Source organism: Sturnira hondurensis, unplaced genomic scaffold (genome assembly GCF_014824575.4).
Source record: "Sturnira hondurensis isolate 20B ecotype Veracruz unplaced genomic scaffold, ASM1482457v3 Scaffold0016663, whole genome shotgun sequence".
Lineage (NCBI taxonomy): Eukaryota > Metazoa > Chordata > Mammalia > Chiroptera > Phyllostomidae > Sturnira > Sturnira hondurensis.
Window position 1 is genome coordinate 10,369,011 of NW_028089294.1, and position 19,519 is coordinate 10,388,529.

The window sequence follows — 19,519 nt, forward strand, 5'->3', positions numbered from 1 at the left end:
GGCAATTACATGGCATTATTCAAAGGGCCACTGTCCTGTTAAAATGGCCCACCTCTGAAATTATATAACCCAGATGACCTCCTGGTATTATCCACAGAAATTCTACTTCCAAGCTCACTAAGTGGTCTGACACAGAAACTTGGCAGCTTAATATTTATTCTTCAAAAATAAGATAGGAAATATTTATATAACACAGTGGTGTTCTCAGGACTCCTACATTATCATCCCAGACAATGCAATACTAATAAACAACCATCTCAGTATATAAATAACTATCAAACTATGATCATCTAAAGGTAGCTTGGTATAGTCAGATCAGCTAGCCAACACCACCTCTGTTCAGAGATAACTTATTCAGAAAATGTAATGCTCCAAATTAACTCTTTGCCTAAGTCTGCACCACTGGTAAGTGTAAACATGTTGGGGACCACTTTGTTTGGTATCAGAGACTGTAGCCTTGCGGGAGCACGGCCTTGAAAAAGGCCTGTAAGTCTCTCTCAGAAGGCCAGGAATGCTGGAGGCAGGCATGACCCAATACTAGCACAGAGGGTTCCCATGGGGAATCGGCCTAAAGAATGCATTATACCCCCTGAGGCTTGCTTTGCTTTGTATAGCCCTGTTGATATAAACCAGTGTTTAAGTTCAAAGCATAAGAGAGTGAACTCCTGATCTCACAAACTACACTTGAACGACCCCCTGGCATCAGCATGACTAACAGACCCTGACCTGAGGCAGATCTCTATGTTTCCTCAATGGTTATCTATAGATGAAATCTGTTTTTTTATAACTATGGCCTTTGGATGGTGATTGACGAGCTTTGCCTACATACCTTGTACCCCTGCTCATACTAATCCCAATAAAAGCCATTTCCAGGAAAGGCTCAGCACATTCTCCACTAGAGGGAATCGCTAACCCCTTTCCGGCCAGAACAGATTGTGTCCAGGATGACTCATTTCATCCCCAGCGGGGAAAGCTCTGCAGGACAGGGCTTCCCACACAAACATAGAAATATTCTACTTTTCCAGTTAAAAGTACTTAATCTGCTATCAAGCATGAGAGCACAATTAGTTATTATATAATCGTCAAATAATTAAATCACGTCCAAAGAGGGCAACCTCAAAATGGCTATTTTCTGCATATCACACAATGGGGCCCTCCACACTTGCTTGTCCATTTAAGAACTCAAAATTCCGTATCTGTACAGGGTGTTTCCTTTACGTGTGAAGGATGGAGCTCAAGAGGGGCTGACTTCACCCAATTCCCACACCCATTGACCTATGTAGAATAAACAGTTTATAGATAGAGAAACTGAGACCCTAAGAAACTGGCATAATTTTTCTTTTGTCCTTCTAAATTCTTCTGGCTGGCCTAATAATCAAATTAACATGAGCAGGATTAACAGGAGAAAATAGCTAAATTTATTATGTATGCACACCTACAGGGATTCCACAAGCATAGGAGGTGGGGCAGGTAAGGCTTCTAGGGCATTCTGGACTAAAGAGAAGGGGGCAGGGGTCTGTGACTGCAAAGGGAAAGGAGGCCATTCACAGGTAGATGGTAAAGAGAAAACACGGGGTAAACAAATTCTTCTGGGCCCCCCAGAAACAACGAGACACGGCGGAGTCAGAGGACTCTTCAGTTTCTCTGTCTGCCACACCTAGTTTATATTAGAGAAAGTGATAGCTCCCTTCCTCTACACAGGTTTTCTGGTTTGAATTCCTTTAGGCAGGTAAGGTAAAGGGTCAAAGTTTCTTTTTGAGACTTCAGTTTCTTTAAAATAACTAACTAAAAATAATCAATATTCCGAAAGGAATATTTTGGGGTAGTAAACTCTGCTTCCCCTCATTTGCAAAGGAGGACAATAAGAATTATATACAGAGAGATTACAGATATATAAAGATGTATCTTCATAACTTTAGAAAGCTCATACTTTTATTTGTCTTATACAAAAACACTTTCATTGCTTTTCCTCTTCTCTTTCCTTGCCTTTTCTATGAAAAAGTTCAGCTCTGTCCCTATTAGTGGTTCAACCTTCTTTTGCAGGTGGCTTTCTTAAGTTGTCAGTGGAAATGACAACTTAAGAACAGCATTAAAAATTTATCAGAGAATTAGGAAGGCCAGAAATACCCCAGCTGTTCAAGGCAGGGGATGTGAACCTGAGAAGGAAACGATCAACCCCTCAGTGCCTTCTCAGAAAAGTCCAGCTCTCGGAACCCAGACCCCCACCCCGCCACTCTGTCTCAGTCACACAGAACATTTGTTTCAACTCAGCAAACCTACACTGAGGGCTTGTTACATATTCTTGCACTGTCCCTCCCACTCTTCCTTCCCAACTTACCAGTAAAAATTTCTTAAAATAATATGTGGAGTAGTAGCTTTCAATGCATTATGCATATACACATACCTCCCAAAATAATGCATACTATAAGATTTCACAATCCTACCATTAAAAATTATATATATAAAATTATATATATATACACACATATGTATATGTATATATATATACACACATATGTATATGTATATATGTATATGTGTATATATATATATATATACACACACACACACACAGTGTTTTGTGTGTATCAGTCCGTTTAGCAGCAAATGAAGGTATAGGCAGGAAAGAATTACACTGGATTTCATAGAGGCCTTTTTTAATCAAATACAAAGGTGCATTGTCACTAGATGCTTGTTTTATTTCAGCTTTCTGTCTGCCACAGTTGGTAAGATTTTAAATCAACAATGATAACTACAAGGAATCCCTGATAATAACCCACCATGTGGCACAGGTCTGCTCACTCTGCACACAAAATCCATCTCGTGGGAGAGGAAACACTGTGTTGCAATTAGAACTGGATGGATCCAATAAACATTAAGCAGTATACCACATTATTCATTCAGCCCTTTCCATCTCAGCAGAACCTACAACTGAAGATCATCCTACTGTCCAACCCTTGAAATTAAGAGGAGAGGGTGTTACTGAGAGAGAAGATGCAGGGAATTTCAGTCAGAGCATTTGGAAATTCCACTGTGCCTCCTGCAGTGGTGAGATGATGCTTCTGTCCCTCCCCACAGCTCAGTGGTAAACGAGAAACGAGCCCTGGCAGAGGGACAGATGAGAGCGTTTCACCGAAACCCATTTACACTTCTATGAGTTACATTTTGTTATTTGAGTGGAATCAGACTTCAAAATCGGGCTCCACAAATCCAACAAGCACACATTTTAAACTACTTTGCCTGGACTTCCTGGTTACTGACAGCCTGTTTGACCAATTCGAGCATTTCTTTTCATCAAATTGACTAAACTGGTCCAGCTAGTCCAGGGCCCCAGACCAGGCCCTCCTTTTCTCTTTGGGGGAAGACCTCCATCCCTCCATCACAAGCAAAGAAACTCGGAGAAACTCTCTCTTTAATCGAGTCTGTCTCATTTTCTACCAGTCTCAGTGTTGCCTCCAGGCAGCCTGAAGCAGCAGGAAGGAGGCCAAACTAGCTCTGGCTACCTAATCTGATAAACTAATCTGACAGAGATGAATGCTTTCTAGGGAGGTTTCGGCTTTGCCTTTTGGAAAATGAATGCTAAAGGCAGCCCAGGGATAAGAATGAGACTGGGTTTAGATCGTCAAGTCACTTAGGCCCCTTATCAAAAAAAAGCTGGCCACACATGACTCTGGTGGTAAATAACTATTCTTTAAACACTTTTCAGTAAATAATGATAATCTTAATAATGATGATATATAACTCCATTTTTTTTTCATTTCACCAAAACTAGGCATTTACACATTCCCTAAAATAGTAATCAAATCCACCTTGCTTTTCCGAATTTTGCTGATAGGAAAAAAAAAGCTGTTATTAAGCTAATAAATCACCAGAATTTTCCCAAGGTTTGGTTTAGGAAATTGCCTCCCTCTGTGAATGGCAAACTTACTCCCTCCTAGAAACTTCTTCTTCTACAATACTAAAAGCATCCCTGGGGTGTGTTAACAACAGACATCTGGCCTCAGGCTTTCTAATGCTTTTTAAAGGTATAACTTCCCAGGGCAAGCAGGCCCTTGGGCCTGGGGCGCTCTGGTGACTTGCAGCCTTTGTGGTCACCATCCCACCTGCTCAACCCCAGGCAGGTTCACGACACTTCTAACCTAGCTCAGCAGCCCTTCTGATCTTTGTTTCAATGCCTTGGGGTGTATATGTTTAGAAAAGAATGGTTTATGGATACACTCAGGTCCCCAACATCAGACTAAGCTCAAGATTTAGTTTAGAGAAGGAGCAGAGTAAGAAACAGCAGAGAAAGAAAACAGTTAAAAATCTGGAAGTGGTGAATGGAAGTAAAGGCCAGGCTTGGAGGAAACGAGTAAGTCAAGGGAGGAACAGGGGAGCCCTTGGTTAGGACTGGGTCACACAGTGAAGCTGGACAGTGACCAGAGATCATGAAGACATGAAGGAAACAAGGTGAGGCAATGGGCTCAAGGACACAGAAGACAGACAGGAAAGTAAGGAAACCTGTATTTTAATTTCACTCCATTCTAAGCCTCAATTTCCTTTCTGTGAAATGAAGTTTTAAAATGAAATTACCTCCATCATTTAGACATTATGAGTCTATGAAGTCCACACAACTAGCCAAAGCCATATAAGTACTGCACTGTTTAGAGACTGAAGCATAAGGCAATGAGTTGGAACCAATTAAGTGGTCAGAGAAAATATAGATGGAAACTAAAGCACTTTGAAACCAGGTAAAAGTCTGCCTCAGAAAGAAAATCTTTCATATGTGTCCTGTTATCTGTATCCTTCCTGACACTGTACTAGGCATTGTAAATCTTTTCACTCTGTAAGGTTGCATCTTTGATGGAAAGAAAAGGCTCACTTTTATACAGTTAGACAATAAGATATATATTGTTCAGAAAAACAATGAAATGGCAACAAATAATCAGTGTTAGGGGCATTCATGGGAGAGAGCCTAGGACTTCACCTTTCCAGTATGTTCTATAGCCACTACCAACCTCCAAATACACAGTATTGATTGGATCTTATGAAAAATCTAAACCAGACGGTCGATTCAAGCATCACACTTCAATAATAGCAAGATACTAGTGAGATACCACTGGGCAAATACCTCAAGTCTAAGTCAGAAGTGGGTCTAGGCCAGTAGAGGGCCATCATTACCTGACTTAGACCATTGCGGGTATATTCTGCTAAGACTGGGAATAAGCAGAAGCCTTGCGTTCAGATTTCAGGCAGGCTCAAAGGCTCAGGGTCAGAGATGGAGCTTGGGTCCCCCAGTGGGAAGGTGGAGCTCTGGGAATGGAAACTGTGGATTGCCTGCTTGGCTTTTAGGCTAAGCCTGAGTGCTGATGATGGCTATAGGAATATCAGAGGCCTGCGCATTAATTCGGCTCCTAGCTGACTTGGAAAAACCAGCTTGGATTTCATGGCATCAGCTCACTGATGAGACAGTTTCACTCTTCTTTTCCTTCATGGTATCCCCTTTTTAGGCAAATAAGAAATTGTCCAATTGCACAAATGGCGGCAAAACCCTAGGATCAGAAATATTTAAAGAACTAAGGATTCCAATTACTTTTTAAGTTCATCATATTTCTGTTGGTCCAAGGTCCCATTTGGAATCCTAGAAAATATCTCCACTAGAGACCCAATCAGCTTTCACAAACTACCTCCTTCTGAGCTTCTCCGCCACGACATACCAAAAGGGGGCTTTACGAAAAAAACTTCTCTCACTTAGTATTTTTTGTCACTTAGTTTTCCTAACCAAGCAAGATATTTGATCTTATGAAACCAAGACATCATGTTGATTTAAAGTTAATAGTGACTTACAAGAAGCAACTCCCAGCATCATCCACAGCTGCTCAGGTTGAAGGCCTTTATTGTTCAGATCTGCCCTCTACTGAACATCTCTTTCTCAGTCCATGATACTGACCTCATATGGTATATTTCCTCTTATCTGTGAGAATGACCATAGTCAGCTACCTGCTTCCTGTGGGCCTAGAACTTCCTACAAATGAGTTACACCTTGGTGTCTTGTAGGAGCCACTGGTCCCCTGTTCTGACGGTATTACTTATCATCGGGACAGGTTTATAGCTTCCTCCCACTCCCACCTTCACCCCACCCCAAATTCTGGGCATTGAACATCGGTACCAAAAATCTGGGAGTTTTCTGTCTCTCCCTTAGTTAAGCAAGGTCATAGAGAGCATCCACCCTATCTGGAGTCCATCAGTGACTTTAATTCCACACAAGATTAGTCACTGAAGTCTCCCAACTGTACTAGAGGTATGAAAAAGTACAACGTATTCCACCATACCTCCTCTTGGATAGCTAGCTCACAAACAAGGTATCATTCCATAGCGTGGCAAAGCTAATTAGACTAGGAGTGGTTGGCTGACTGAGGTTTATGAGAACTTGAAACTGGAACACAGAGCCTCTAGCCGGTCTCTTTTGGATGCTTGAACATGGAGGTCACATTCACCACTTTCTACTTTACAAGAGTAAATGATTAAGAAGAAACAAGGAAATTGCAGGACCGAGAGCAGAAAAATGCTAGAGATGGAGAAATCAACATTGAATTTCTGACCTTTGGATCATATTACATACTCAACACTGGCCATGGAGGAGTTTCTGGTTTTTGTGGTCTTTCAAGTACATTGGCTAACAGGAGATCGATCTTGACACATGCTTCCAGATCACTGAGACAGGAAAAGGAAAGACAGAAAACTATATACCAGCTCTACTTCCACCCCAAAGTGATGTCACAGCTGCTTACATTTCATTAGCCATACCAAGTCACATAGCTCTAACTTCAAAGAGCGTGAGAAAGTAAAATCCTACCCCATGCCCAGAGGGAAGGAAAACTGAACATGACTTTCACATCAACCTCAGGTTGTTTTCCCCCAAAGTATCAGGATGTAACCATCTTTTCTTGGCTTCCAGCTCTTCTCTAAAACTGTTCCTACCATGGTCACCTGCGGTTGAGGTGTCATTAAATCCAGTTAACACTATTCAGTCGTTGTAGCTTCCCTCTCTTTCCCATTTTGTCTCTCTCTCTCTCTCTCTCTCTCTCACACACACACACACACACACTTGCTGCTATAAATTATTCCCTAACCTCATCACTTTCTCCAGTTTTATCTTCAGTAATACCATTGCATCTTTCCAATCTCATATGCATGTCCTCTCCTTCCCCTTCTTATTCTGTACACACATCCAAGATCTCCCTGCCTGCCACCGAAATGCGCTCCTCCTTATTCCTGAGGGAATTATACTACCATTTCCCAGTCACCCAACTGAGAGTCATCTGTAGCTTCTTCCTTTCCTTCTTTTTTTATGCTGTATTGTTGGCTACCAAGACCTCACTAAGATTTCCCACTTGGTTAGCTGTAACAGCCTCCTAAAGGTTCTTTTCGTCATAAACACTAGTCCATGACTCTTACCGGTCCATCAACTGCACAGATGATTAGGGTCATCTTTCCAAGTATAATTGTTTCTCCCGTGCTTAAAACCTTCAATGTCTTCTAAATGCCTCTAGGCTATAGTCTAAAGTCCTTCCAGTGGTTTATAAATTTTTCAAGATCTATGCATGATTATTCCACCAGTTTCATTTATTCCCCTGGCTCTCTCCCTCTGTGCCTTACCTGTGTTTTCCAGAATGGTCTCTAATGATTCAAATCTCCATGTCTTCAAGATATAATATTTAATAAATACTTTCCTTCCTATTCTTCACCTGGTTAACCCCTTCAAGATTCAGCATTTTCCCCAGTCTTGATTAGGTCTCCCCATTAGTGTTCTAACAACTTGATTTTACCTCAATCTCTGTAGCAGATTATCATAATTATGTTTTTCTGCTCAACATTTCATCTTTCTTCCCCTACTGTGACTTCCATAGAAAAGACTCAGTTTTACTCTTGTTGTATTACCCAGGGTCTGGTACAGCATTTCACCCATAATAGGAGCTCAACAAATCCCATTAATGAGTGAATGAATGAATGAATGAATGAACGAAGTCCCATATTCTTATGAGAACCAAATTCTGAAACTGTACGTAGGGAGAAAAAGCAAGGAGTAAAAAATATGGCTCATGCACATATATAACTTTATACATGTATATAAACTTATATACATGTAAGGGCAGGGAAAAGTAGCTTTACAATTGTTCATATGAAAAACAATAGAATAAATAATAAGTAACAATGTAAGAATGTACTCTGTTTTATGTACTCACAGCTATAAACCTACTTGCACCCCATCCTGTACGTATAATGTGCCTGTATAACTACCCTAACAAAACTGGGCCAAATTCCCCAGCAACATACCTTTTCCTGAATCTCTGAGTAGTTCATGCTGCAATTTGCCTTTCTAAAATACATCCCTTTCTTTTTGTCCTTTGAGATGCAGTTTGAAGAACAAGTGACTTATATTGTCCTCAGGGTTCATACTCCTTAGCATTGTGCATTAGTTTGTTCTTATAAACTAAAGACTTATCTATTAGAGGCCTGTGTTGGTTTCCCTGGCAATGAACAAGTCCTGCCCTCAAGGAGCTATCGCCCAGCAAGGAGCTAATCTCTCAGCTGAAAGGAAGAAGCATTTAGTGAAAAGAAATGGCTTTGGAGAATATGAAAGATCTTCAGAGCCAAACCTGAATGCCCATGGATAGATGAATAGGTAAAGAAAAATGTGCTATACATACAATAGGATATTAGCCTTAGAAAAGAAGGAAATCCTTCCATTTGGGACTGCGTGGATGAACCTAGAGGACACTATGCTAAGTAGAATAACCCGGACACAGAAGGTCAAAGACTACGTGATTCCACTCACACAAGGAATCTGAAATAAACAAACTCATAGAAGCAGAGAATGGTGGTTGCCAAGGGCTAAGGGCAGAGGTGAACTAGCAGGTGTTGCTAAAGGGTGCAAGCTTCGGTTATGCAAGATGAGTAAGTCTTAGAGGTCTACTATACAACATAGTGCCTATAGTTGAGAATGTGGTATTGCGTACTTAAAAGTTCTCCAAAAGGGTAGATCTTGTGTTAAATATTCTTATCACAAAAAAAAGAAAAGAAGGAAATAAACAGAGGTTGGAAGGAAACTTTCGGAGGTAATGCATCGTCTACGGCACAGGTTGCAGTGATGGTTTCACATGCGTATTCTTACTTCCAAACTCATCACTAAAGCTTTCTGAATGCTGATCATACCCCTCATAAAGTGCTTGTTAAAAAATAATAGGAAGAGCAATAATAATAATAATAATACTGACCACTTTGTTGTTACTCTTTATCTTAACTCAACAAAGTATTTTTGTTCTATAAATAAGCAAATAAATACAGAAATAAATTTTCTCTTGCTCCTCAGAAACAGTAACTGTGTAATGGAAAGGCCGTCTGACCGAGGTCAGCATGCCCAGGTTACGCACCGGTCGTGTCCATACAGCTATTGCTTTGGGAAAATCCCCGAAATTGCTCTGCATTTCTTTCTTGATCTACAAATTAGAGGGGTTGGGTTAAAGGATCCCTATGGTCTCTCCTGGCTCAAATTTCTAGTATTCTAGCTCCCCTCTGACAGAAAAGGAGCTAACATTTACTGATCACTGAATGTGAAGTATTTTATTCATTACATATATACATACCCCATGGAAACTTATTGGCATCTCTCTTCTTAGCATCAGCAGAGAAATAACCCTGTATCCCAGGCCCCAGAATAGAGGGAGAGGTGCTGTCTGAGATGAGGATAGTTGCTTCTTAAATGGAATTCCAGCTCTCACACACCGTCTGAGCACCTAAGTATGTCCCCCACCCACTGAAGACAATAACCACAGGGAAAGCAGTTAACCCTGGCCCAGGCTCCATTACTCCCTCCGCTATTGCTAGTCCTAGAAGTATTCAGGTTGCTAACGGAGGGGCAGTCCCAAGTCCAACACAAAGGAATTAAGCAGAACCACACAAATGTGTCCAAAGCAAGGACTGGATCCATGAGGTCACCTCACAGAGAAGCCCTGTCTCTGATTCTCTCTGTTTTCACATTAATTGCTAGCCTCAACTGTGCAGACAGGAAAGAAAGGAGTACCTGAGGGTTCCAGGCCGCCTGGCAGCTGCGCCCTGACCTGCAGCTGAGACTCTCAGCTCCAAGGCCGTCGTAAATATCTCTTCGCTAAAATTAAACAAATCCTGTCCTGGAACCTCAGCAGTCGAAGAGGCAGAGAAACCTGGGTTTGAACAGAGACCTTCCAGGGGCCCTGGATGAACACACTAGCACCCGATTCTTCAGATGTTGGAGATTCACTACAATATTGACATAGTGGGCAGGGGGAGGGGCGGAGAGTGGGGGATGCTGAGTTGGGCAGTGATCACAGAGAAGGAAGCTGACAATAAGATACTAGCATTTCAATAACTCAATACCGTTGAGGGGGGTCCAACCAACTGCACCTTGCATTAAATTCTAATTTATTTATTTTTTGCTATGCCTCACTGTAGCTCTGGTAGAGACCAATATAATGTCACTATTGGGCAAAAATAATTCATGGAGTGGAAGATGTCTGCTGTATACTCGTTGTGATGACCAGAGTCCTCTCTAGGAGACATTTCATGCATAAAGACACCAGGACATTAAACAGTCTGTAGATAATCTCTTCAGGCATAGAGCTACTTTTGAATTTCGGATGAGGAACCTGAGATCCTGCTGTCACAGCTCATTACAGAAAGCCAAAGTGACATGCACATTCTGCGAGATTTTCCTCCCAAATCAATGTGGACAGAGCTGCCAGGACGCATACAAAGAGCGCCACTGTGCCTTCCCTAACTGGCACAACACAAAAATGAACGTGAATCAAAGCTTGTTGGAAAGAGGCAGGATTCTAATCATCTCCCATTATTCAGGGACGCCTTGCCAGCTGGCAGGGCCAAATCCAGGCACATCCTCCTCCAGTTTGCATCCTTGGGATGCAGTGAGGTGAAAACAAAGGGATTCACCTGGATTTCGGATCCATTCGGATTTGCAGCTCACTCCTGCGCTCCCAGATGTGCCGTGGGCCCCTTCTCTTCACAAACCTGGGACAAGAGCCCGCAAACCCGAAGGGAAGCAGCGCCGCGGTGGTAGATGAATTGGTGTTGCCGGAGTGAAAATACTCAAAATTGGAGCAGAAAATCAGAGTCTGAGGATGTAACCTATCAAAAAAAATCTACACATACAAAGTGTTCTACTGAAAACATATTTATTATAATGTTCAAATGTCCCAAACTTAAAAACATTAGTGTCCCAAAATAATGGTTAATGAGCTATGCGATATCCATCTCATAGACTATTATGAAGCCGTTGAAATATTTACATTGAGTTCACAACAATAGTGAAATCCAGGAATAAAAAAGACATACAGAATTGTAAATGTACAACATTATGCCACGTAAGTGAAAGAATAAGTATATTAAAAATTTAAAAACAGCCCGGAAAGAAAAAAAATACCAACGTGCAGGAATCAAGGGTTCTTTGGTTCGGCAAGTTTCTAAATGACTTTTTTTCTTTGTTCCATTTTTTTCCATTTTCTAAGTGTTTAATAAAATCTGTTGTTTTCATAATGGAATAGAAATAAAAAGACTTTCAGTGGAGTTTTCAGTTACACGCTACATTTCTGCATGCATGAGCTGGCCTGCAAATTTCCCAAGGTGCCTGACACTGGGGGCTTCCCACAGCCCCACCCCCAGACACCCCTCCCTTTCTCCAGCAAATCTGGAGGAGTTTAAGAAGTTCCGGTTGCTCATCAAGGCACCAAAAGAACATTCAGTTGTTGTTGGGAACAAGAAAAATAGTCTCAGCCCCAAGGAGCCTGCGTCCCTAGCAAACATCCTGTAAGTTGATTGCCGTCTGTTTAGTTTCAAAATTTTCCTTTCAGTTGAGTCAGACCCCACCCTGTTCCCCTACAGGCTCTGTAAGCCAATAGCTAACCGCCACATCTTGCTTGCCTCTATATAAGGACTTAGCTGTAAGCGCTAAGCGCGACTCTCGTTTGCAGCCCTTGCAGGCACTGTGTCTCTCTGGACACTCTGAGAGTTCGCCCCTGCGCAGGTTAAACTTGGCCAATAAAGTAACATCTTTGAAACCCTGAAAGTCTCCAACATTTGTTCTCGCAGGTGGTGGATGCAACATTGTCAGGGGGCTACTTTGACCCTGCCGGTGAGCCTGGGATTTGAGAGCCTGAGCACTGGGGAAATGACTATTGGTGAAGTGCGCATGTCAATGCCACCTAGTGAAGGCCGGACGATGGCTGGGCTACCAGCACAGATAACCACGACAGAACTCAAGGGACAGGTGAGCAAGCCGGGGGAATCCCAATGAACCTGCTTGTGGTTTGCTAAGGCTCACATTTGTGAGGGAATGGGAACAGGTTGTTTGTTCTCTGCAGCATTATTAAAGGCAGTTGAAGATTAGAAGCAACCTCAGCATTGATCAAAGTTGATCGCTTAAAAAAAATTCAGTGCAGCCCTATAGTGGAACAGGTAGGCATAAAAAAGAATGATAACGCTTCTTGGAATACTGATGTGAAACAGCCTTTGGTGTTCGCTAAGTGAAAAAAAGGCAAGCCATAGAACTGTGTAAACAGTATGCCACCATTTGTGTAAAAAATAGAGAAGTAATATTTACATATAAAAGTATTAGCAATGAAATGGTCTCCTTGTTCCTCTCAGTCATTACTTCTGGAGTTGGGTAAAGCCACAACCCCACCTTGAGGCCTTCCTGGTCATTCATCCATTCGGAATTTCATTCTCGACACTTACGCCGTTCCACTACTACTTAGAATGTAATTCATTGTGTAGAAACAGGTTTTTTAATGGGCTCAACTCAATAGGATAAAATCAAGAAAGTACTCCAGGCCACCAACTCTGATTTCAAACACTCTCCTAGGTCCCCCTTCTCTGATCTTACACAGTGTCAGGGCAGCCTTCCAGGCCACCTTCAAAGATGAAAAGGTTGCTTCTGTTTCTCTCCCTGTCCCACAACTTCCTTGGTCATGAGGCAGTTTCTTACCTGGCTAGAAGCAGGAGTGGAAAGAAGACAATGTAGTCAGCATCCTCCTTAATAAATGCTGTTGTAATTCAGGGTCTTCTACATTGTGGCTACACAATGCTAGTTCTCTCCTTGGAACACCTTTTGTGGCTTCTTTAGAACCGCTTCTGCTGGGAACCTTGACACAGCCTATTGTACCCTCTGCCCAAGATCTGTTGGCAACCATTCGACTGCAACCCAGCCTTCAGCAGTAGGCTCTGTGCATCCTCTTTTGGCTCAGGTCCTCTCTCTGTGGGCAGCCCTTTGGGCAGCATCTAACACCATTGTCATTCAGAGCATGCACTCCTCCCGTGGACACACCAACTCTTGTCCACCAGATGGTGTGAGTATCTCGTGTTGAGCCAGGAAGCATACCCCTTCTTGCCTTGAGAAAGGGGCATCTCCAGCCAGTGTCTGGCTTCAGGTGTCTTCAGATCAGAGTTCAGCACCCGCTGCTCTCCCCACAAACTAGAGGAGACAGGGACATGTCTCTTAGGAATTGGGTCGGGTTCCCCTCTCCAGGCACTCTCCCGGATGTCATGACCTTTTCCACCTGTCATGACCTTTTCTATCTCTCCTATTTGTCCCTGCCCCAAACTGTCCACTTCAGTAGGGGATAAATCTAGACAGTTCCAGTGCACAAAATAGTCTTACTGCAGTTCGGCCAACCCCCGGAAATGATTGCACGCCATATTCTGCTTCTGAAAAATACCACCTCCTCTCTCAAAGGGGTTCTCTTACTTCCCACTGACATATATGGGTGGTTTTCTCCCCCAGTTTGATTTTGTCCCACAGGTGAGAGGGCACGAACCTCTACAATCCCATGGAATTTCTGCAAAAATATTAAAAAATCTCTCCTCATAGCAATCTCCAGACTTCTCTTAAAGCTCCAAATGAAAGAGGTGGGAATTGATTAACATAGGCTATTTTTTTCTATTTTAAAACACGAGCATACTCTTTATCTGATAGCCTTAGCTTTGAGTTCTGATTAGTTTCCAACAAAAAGATACAGCCCATTTTTCATCCTTGAATTGGCTAATACTGCCTCCTATCATTCCATATACGTTAGTTGTGAGTGCCCTCACTGAATGTAAGCTCTTTCATGCCAGAGAACAGGCTTTATAATTCTTCTGCACCCCAATCCACTCAGAGCAACTACTATAGACCTGGGTAAAAATCACTAATGGCTATGTAATTAATTATCAATGTATACATGTATAGCTTGTAGGGTTTATAGATTGTGCAATTAACAAACTATTTGAGTAATGCACATGTAATTACTTCTCAGATTAGAGCTTTACATTTTGAAGTTTGATGAAAGCTGACTGAATTCATCCCCCAGATACTCCACTGTAACCCTGGCTACCAAGCCTTTTCCTTTACAGTTTTACAGAGGGACCAATACATCCTGGTATAATTTAGGACTCTGCTACCATGAGACATCTTGTTTCTGCTTCAGGGGTACTCCTGTGAGGCAACCTATTAGCGATGGGCTCTTTTGGTACCTCCAGGTATCTGTGTGGACATTTTCTCTGCTCTAAAGGCCACCTACCAATGGTGGGTAGCAACCCCTCCTTGAGTCAGTTTCAGTTAGTAAATAGGTGTTGAGCTCTTCCTCCCTACCTGTTCCTGAAGCTGCAAGATGAAGATGTGGAAGCTGAACAAAGGAGCTCAGATCATGGGAAATACAGACATGTAAAGTAGTCATCTCTGTGTACGGAATGTTGCAGAGATGAAGATACAGTCAATTCTGGGGGGTGGACGGTCTGAGAGGTTTCACAGAGGAAGCAATATAAGAAGTGGGCTTTGAATTAGCCCATAAGATAAAGCAAGGGATCCTCCCAAACCAGAGAAGGAAATGTGCAAAACCACAAAGTCAAGAATGACAAGTCCTCCTCCTACTTATGGACCCCAGTTTCCTCCCAAAAGAATGAAAAGATAAACCAGAAGCTCCCCTTATAGAAGCTACACATGTGAAAAGATGGCATAAAATCTGCTCGGTGTTTGTATAGATCTATTCTGTCTCTAGGTCTAGTTTTAATCGAATCTTGTTTTTTTTTTTTTTAAGTAACACCCAAATGTTAATAAGGAAGTATATATTTAGATTTTGGCAAAGCTACCAAATTAAGAGAAAACATAGAATGTATGCTCCAAGAATTATGTATTTAGAATGGAAAATTTGCCAAATTCTTTTACTCATAATAAATAAGGAAATAAGATAGTCACCAAAATAAATGCAAGGCATATATTTCAGTGTCTCTGAAAACATCTTAGTTTGCCTTTTTTTAGAGGCAATCCAAGTTGAGTGTGTTTTCAATTACTTAAAACAGCAAGATGCTGGGAACATTTCTCAGTTAAAGTGCTAAGTTAAAACATGTCAAGATTCTTCCCAAATCCAGAAAATCACTTCAGGATTTGTACAGACAAATCCACATAATCCTCTTGATTTTTAATCTACCCAAGTCGGTGAGAGAACAAGAATTGCCTTTTCTTCTGCATCTCCCAACAATGGCTGAGGGTTCTGACCAGTAATTCTTAGCCATTGCTGTGGAGGAGTCCCAGGCCACAGAAATAAGTGAACACACGTTCCCAGGCCCAGGGCTGTATGTGGTCTGAACTCTCACCCCCTGCTCCAAGGACAGCATGTTGCTTTGAAGACTTCTCTGTATCAGGAAAATTCAGTAGAGTGTTTTCATACTCCAGGTAAATACATAAAAATGTAGTGAATACCAAAGAATGTACAATTCGGGAAGATAGCTATAGCGACCTTATGGCTTCTAGTTCCCTCTGGCACACCTGGACCTACTCCCAGCTGTGTCCATCTGGGAAGCTGAACTTGAGATTGTAATATGTAAAACCCTCATCCTAATGGCCAATCTGAACCAGTGGTTTCTACATCAGGAACATCACCTCCTTTCATTCTCACAACGACCTTATAAAGAAGGTACTATTATTCACTATTAGTAATGACCTTCTCTGACATATGTGGAACCTGACCCTCAAAACATAAAATGTTTGCCCAAGTTTATCATTAATGCTAAACCCAGGAGGTCTTGCTCCAAATTCTATGTTTATTGCTGTGTTTTAATGTCCCACTGCCTTTCTTAGAGGTAGTGACTTATACATTTGATTTATATTTTCTCAACTTAAAGTGTAAAAAAATTTTTGAGGTTGAATTTTAACCAGTAATATGTATATAACATTATATGAGTAAACATCTGTATGAGTTAAGCCCTCCATACCCCCTCAATAAATACTGTAGTACTCATCAGCCATCGTGATTATTGTTTAAAAAGTGTAGGATATTTCATAGCTCAAATGTGTGATGACTCAGAAAACACTGTCAATATAAGTACTTAGTAACGCAGTTTCATGGACAAGAAAGCAGACCAAAATTAGATGAGCAATTTTTCTAGCATCTTACAACCAGTAGGAAAGGTGGGTTTCTATAACAGATAGGCACTTCAAAGCAATCTCTTGACACACATTTAGTTATTACTAATTTGCCAATGGCATCATGCTCCCTGTATATACATTTTTTTTCATGTCTAAACTTGATTCTTAGAGTGTCACTTTATTTTAGTCTACCCCTATAACGCCACAACGTAAATTCAGGTCATCATCCTGCCTTCTAGGTGCTAACTTTTTCAAACATAGTCCCATTGACATGTAATATTTTCTTGCAAATACTAATGAGGTAAATAATAATGATGATTCATCTGTTTTCTCATAAAAATGGAAATCTCACTTTTTCTAGTGTTCAGCTGATCCAGGGACCAAAATGCTTCTTCTTCATGACACCGTTTTCCTTCGTGCCAACCATCTGGAAAATGTAATCTACATGTATTGCCCACAAGTTTTCATTTCTCAGTCACATGTCAAACCATTTCAATCTGACTTCCAATCCTACAGACCTCCGGAGACCGCTTTTATAAAAGCCACCATTCACTATCTATAGGGTAAGTGGCTTTTTCTTTGCTTTTAGCTCACTGAACTCTGCATCTTTTGTGACTACTGATAAGCCTTTCGGTATAAAAGGAGTTCTTCTCTTGATTTTACTGACAATACTCCATCCCATTTTTCTACCCTCTGACTTTTCTCCTTAAATATTGTTATTACTACAATTCTATCATTAGTCTATTTCTTTTATTCTCTGCTTTGTCTCCCCAAAGGATCACTTTCACTTCCATGGCTTCACCAATCACCTGTATGCTGATGACTCACAAATATACTCGAATATGTCAACTTGACCACTATGCTGAGTTTCAGACCTATATTTATAAGTGCCTCTATTTTAATGTAATATAAGCATCTCAAAATCTTTCCATAAAAACATACTCTTTTTGCTATATTTATCTTAAAGATAGGCTACTAATAGTACTAATTTTGAAGAATCAGTATGGTAACAATAGCTTCTTTAACAGATAAACGCAGAAATCTCAGTGGCCTAAAGCAACAAAAAGTTATCTCCCGCCTCAATTTTTATGGCAGGGGAAATAAAAGTTGTGATGCTCTGCTCAAATACGCATTCATTTGAGGGACTCAGGAAAGGAGAAGATGCTATTTTTAACATATCCTGAGCATCAACTTCAACTGGTAGACAAAAATGAAAGAAAAAATATAATTCCTTAGTTTTCGTTTTTATGGACCAGACTTGCAATGGTATATATCATTTCTTTCTACATTCCTTACAATCATATTACCTAATTACCAAAATAATAATAATAATAATAAAGTCTGGGAAATGTAATCTAACTCTATACACAGGAGAAGGGGAAAGTGAGTTTGGTGGAAAGGTAACCAGCCATGGCTGTAAAGACGAACACACAGATAGCTCTTAGACTAAAATATTATAACATAATGTTGGTTTAACATATATATATGTTCAGTCATCTAAGCTAGAATTCTCAAATTTATCTTTATTTTTCACTATTCCACTCTCTACCATCATCAGATCGAATAATTCTTTCTCACCATTATATCTTAAATTTGAACTTAAGAATTTGAAATTCTTTCTCTCCACTTATATTGCTTTGCTCCATAGTTCTGAACACTTGCTTGAATATGGTCACCTGTGGGAGTCATAGTAGAAAAATGCTGATGCCCAAGACCCAACCTGGATCAATTAAATTAAATATTTGGGGCATTAAAACCTATGAAAGTTATCCGTGCGATCCTACAGGGCAGCCCAGGTTGAGAACTGCTGCTATAACCCAACTTCCTCTTCGCCACACCCAAGGTGATCTCATTGAAAGACCCATTCAATCTGCACGTCTCTCGCTTAAAAGTTGTTTTTGAACTTGCACTGTGTAAAACAAGGTGTGCTCATCTCAATCAGCCTGCATGGCGACCCCCTGGGGAAGCAAGATGTTGTCTGCATGTTTTATTTCACGCTACTTTAATTTAATTATTGTGCAGATTTGATCATGTATTTAATTCACTAATACAGTAAAATTAAGGCATTTGCTCACTTAACATTTGTTACTGACTCTGAACTCTCCAATTTAGTGGCTTCATATTAAGTGGTAGAATGTAAGTAACTGAGAGGACATGTACACTGATTCAGGGGTCTAACACTTAGATCCTTTATGAAACTTCACTAGGACTTTTGGGCAGCAGGAAGTGGAGCCTAGCCAGCCTAGCCATGGTGGGAAATCTAAGAGGAAGTCACACACGCACAATAGATATGGAAAGAGATATAAAAAATAGAAATAGGCTGAGCTAGAAATAAAACCACCTCACAGAAAAGGACAGGGCGGAAACTTGGAGCCAGGTGGAGGAAAAGAATACTGCCATTAAAGTTTTGTAACCACAGCCCACTATTTTACGATGTGTCTTACAACCAGTGGTGTTCAAAAAGCCTTGAGCCTTAGCCCACATGGACCAGAAAAAGTCTACACAATACAGCCCAAAGAGATAGAGAGACGGAGTACATGAGAAACACATGAGGATGCAAAGAAGACAAAGTGAAGACGTATAGATGGATCTAAGCAGAGTGGCAGGGAAAAGGGAAGAAGAGATAGAGACAATATTCCAAATTATAAAGTAGATAATGCTCCAGACTAACACAAAGACATGAGCCCTCTGATTCATGATATAAAAATTAGGCCCGAGTGGCAAAAACAAATCTAAATACAGATTTAAACGCATCATAGTGCAACACCAAGGAAAAAGAAAAGATCTTAAAAGTAGCCAAGGAAAAACAGACAACTGAGTCTCTTTTAATAATTGAAAGGCAGTGGAAATATAACTTAAATGTTTTGAAAGAAAAAAATTCTTAACCTAAAGTTATATACATACCAAAACTTTAGAGACTGAGTTCAAAAATACATCTTCATATTAAATAAAGACGGGATAATTTGCCATCAATGAGTTCTTTTTTATTTTTTTAATGCTGAAATTTTTATGTACTTTTTCCATTACCATTTAGCTCCATTGTACTCACTTTCCACTGCAATCAACATGCTGGTGTCTGTGTCCGTGAGT